This window comes from Macaca mulatta, chromosome 12 (genome assembly GCF_049350105.2).
Source record: "Macaca mulatta isolate MMU2019108-1 chromosome 12, T2T-MMU8v2.0, whole genome shotgun sequence".
In the NCBI taxonomy this organism is placed as follows: domain Eukaryota; kingdom Metazoa; phylum Chordata; class Mammalia; order Primates; family Cercopithecidae; genus Macaca; species Macaca mulatta.
Window position 1 is genome coordinate 16,443,247 of NC_133417.1, and position 3,913 is coordinate 16,447,159.

The following is a 3,913-nucleotide window of genomic DNA, read 5'->3' on the forward strand; positions in this document are numbered from 1 at the left end:
TGTGCTCTCTCTCTCTCCATATATATTCTCTTTATTCTCAGTAGTGACATCCTGTAACTTCACAGTGACCTCTGAAGGCACATACAGAACCATTGCTCCTACGTGAAATACAGAGTTAGGTTCCCCTAAGCTTCTGGTCATGATATTTTGTCCACTGATCTATACATAACCTTGTTTCTGTTTAAAAACACCTTTTTGATATGTATTATTTATCCATTGATACATATTATTAATCACTGAACTCGTGGTTGAACATGAGTTCAAAGCCAGAACAAAGCTTACCTAATACACACAGTTTCTCTGTAAAGCACATCACAGCCTTCTTGTGCTTAGGGACATTAGAAAGCATGCTGGCATTATGTTTGGGGGCTATTTTAAACAGCAAAATCACCAACGAAACACAGAAAAATGTTAAAAACATGACACAAAAGACATATGTTTATAGGATGAGAGCTGAAACAGGAAGACGGAGTGTTGTCTTGCTCTGCCTCAGCTGGGAGCGTGTGCATCAGGTGACTTCAGTTTTTTGCCACTGCTGCACATGTTGGCAAGTTGACCGCAAAAGCACCATGAGCACTGGTTTTGGGGTTACAAAGACATTTCACCAAGGAGGTAAATTTGCAAATATGGAATCCGTGAACAATGATGACCAACTCTGTGTGGCATGTGTGTGTATGTACTACCCGTACTACCATATACTATTATGCTGCTAGTGAATACACACACACACAAATATATATGTAGGAAATGGATACCTATGCATATACCTGTACGTGTGTATGCATAGGTATTCATTTCCTATATATGTGTGTGTGTGTACATATATATACATATACACACACACACATATACAGGTATATGCATAGGCATTCATTTCTTATTACCGCTATAACAAATTACCAGAGCCTTGGTGGCATTAAACAACACAACTTTACTCTCTTATAGTTCTGGAGGCCAGAAGTCCAAAATCAGCTTCACTGGGCTAATGTCAAGGTGTCAGCCCTCATTCCTTCTGAAGCTTCCAGAAGACAGTCCATTTCCTTGTCTTTGTCCAGCTTCTGAGGGTCACCTGCATGCCTTGGCTTGTAGCCCCTCACATCCATCACTACAACATCTTGCTTGTCACATCTCCTACTGCTCACTCCGATCTACTGCCTCCCTTTGAGAAGGATCCTTGGGATGACACTTAGGACCCAGCTGGATAATTTGGGCTAACCTCCCAATCTCCCAATCTCAAGATCCTAAACTTAATCAGATATGCAAACTCTCTTTTGCCATGTAAGGTAACATCCACAGGTTTGGAGGACTAGAATGTGGATATTTTAGCCACATACACACATACACTATATCACATACACACATGTATACATACACATACACACATATATACACACATACACATATATACTCACACACCTATACATACAAACATACACATGCACACACACATACACACACATATACTCACACATAGTTGTTTTTTCCCTGAACCATTTGAGAGTAAATTCCATACATCATGTCCTTTATCCTTAAAAACCTCAGCGTGTATTTCCTAAGAATAAGAGCTTTCTCTTATATAACTATAGTATAGATAGCAACATCAGGAAATTTTAAGTAGATACAATACTTTAACCTATTATTCTACTGTGATGTGCCAATTTTGTTAGCTGACCCAATGCCACCCTTTATAACTTCATGATTCCTTCAGTACAGGATCCTGCCTAGGATCACATAAGGCATTTCGTTGTCACATCTCTTTATCTCTAATCTGGAAAATATCCTCAGCTTTTATTTGCCTATTGCAATGTTGATTTTTTTTTTTTTTTTTTTTTTTTTGATACTGGATCTTACTCTGTCACCCAGGCTGGAGTGCAGTGGCATGATCTCGGCTCACTGCAGCCTCGACATCCCAGACTCAAGTGATCCTCCCACCTCAGCACCCCCAAGTAGCTGAGACTACAGTCAAGGACCACCATGCCTGGCTAGTTTTTTTTTTTTTTTTTTACTTTTTTTAGAGACAGGGTCTCACTATGTTGCCCAGGCTGGTCTCAAACTCTGGACTCAAACAATCCCCTCAACTCGATCTCCCAAAGTGCTAGGATTATACGAGTGAGCCACTGCACCTGGCTGATGCTGACATTAAAAAAAAAATACTGGACTTTAAATAAAAAGAATGTACTCATTTTAGGGTTAGCTTTCTGCAACTCTGGCTAGAATACTACACTAATAACTTTGTATCCTTCTCAGGACTTTTCATCCGGAGGATATGTTGTCCATCTGCCTCTCATGGTGGCATTAATTTTCATAACCCTAAGATGTGGTCTCAATCCTCCCCTTTATAGAGTTTTCCTCCCTTGCAACAAATAAGCATTTTGTGGGAGACACTTTGGAACATGCACATTTGCCTCTTCATCGCTCAAATCCATCCCCTGGATTTAGCATCCAGATCCAGATGATTCTTGCCTGAACCAGTCTCTACGATGACAACTGCAAAATGATAATTTCTTTTCTTTCTTTCTTTCTTTCTTTCTTTCTTTCTTTCTTTCTTTCTTTCTTTCTTTCTTTCTTTCTTTCTTTCTTTCTTTCTTTCTTTCTTTCTCTCTCTCTTTCTTTTTCTTTCCTTCTTTCTTTCTTTCTCTTTCTTCCTTCCTTCCTTCCTCTTTCTTTTTTTTTTTTATTTTTGGAAGAAAATGACTTTATTCTAATTAACTCACAAAGAATAAAATCATAACAGCTAGTTTAAGGAGGTAACACATTTTGCCCAGTCCCAAATTCTACAGAGTAGGAACACACCCCCTTCCATTTCAGTTCTGAAGCAAGGAAGCGAGGAATGACAGGAGAGGTTTAACTGACGGTTACACTTTATACCTTCACTATCAATTCTATTTTTACACTAAATTAACTTAAGGTATGAGAGCTGATTTTCCATCTCTCCAGGTTGAACTTCTTGATTAGGCCAATCCGTTTGCAAGTCAGCACTGTTTTAGCACCTCATTGAAACCCTCACAGAGCTTGATGTCACCCTGGTTCTGGGTACACTCCAGAAACTGTTTGATCTCATAGAAGCAAGGCTGCTGCTGCTGTGCCGGCTGGGTTCCCTGTGGCTCCTGGTAAGTGATGTCAGGCCTCGCAGGCTCAGCATTACTTCCTCCACTGAAGCCCCCAGTAATGGCATGACCCAGTGTGTGTCACACAGCAGAGCCCACAGCCACGCCAGCTGCAGTGGTTGCCATCTGGGCCATCAGACCTGGCTGCCGGAGTGCAGCAGCAGAAGAGCCAACTGCAGATGGGGGTGCCGCTGCTGGTGGCTGAGCGACAGGTGCCGGCCTGGGTGCAGCTCTCAGCTGAGGTGCCCGGCTGGCCGGAGGAGCCATGCGGGAGGTGCGGCTTCGGCTTCCACGCGGCATCCTAGGTACTCGACGGCTCGGCCTCTGGACCCGTAACCCTTCCTCTTTCTTTCTCTCTCTTTCCTTCTTTCTCTTTCTTTCTTTCTTTCTTTCTTTCTTTCTTTCTTTCTTTCTTTCTTTCTTTCTTTCTTTCTTTCTTTCTTTCTTTCTTTCTTTCTTTCTTTCCTTCTTTCTCTTTCCCTCTTTCTTTCTCTCTTTCTCTCCTTCCTTCCTTCCTTCCTTCCTTCCTTCCTTCCTTCCTTCCTTCCTTCCTTCCTTCCTTCCTTCCTTCCTTTCTCCCTCCCTCCCTCCCTCCCTCCCTCCCTCCCTCCCTCCCTTCCTTCCTTCCTTCCTCCCTTCCTCCCTTCCTTCCTTCCTTCCTTCTTTCTTTTTTTGATAGGATCTCGCTCTGACACCCAGGCTGGAGCGCAGTGGCGCAATCTTGGCTCATTGCAACCTCCACCTCCTGAGTTCAAGCGATTCTCCTGCCTCAGCCTCTCAAGTAGCTAGGATTACAGGCACCTGCC

General features: G+C 42.6%; 1 pseudogene; it reads right to left on the reverse strand.

The window, feature by feature from the left end:
• Nucleotides 1-2,660: 2,660 nt before the first annotated feature.
• Nucleotides 2,661-3,433, reverse strand: LOC696219 (coiled-coil-helix-coiled-coil-helix domain containing 2-like; annotated as a pseudogene).
• Between the last annotated feature and the right edge of the window lie 480 nt (nt 3,434-3,913).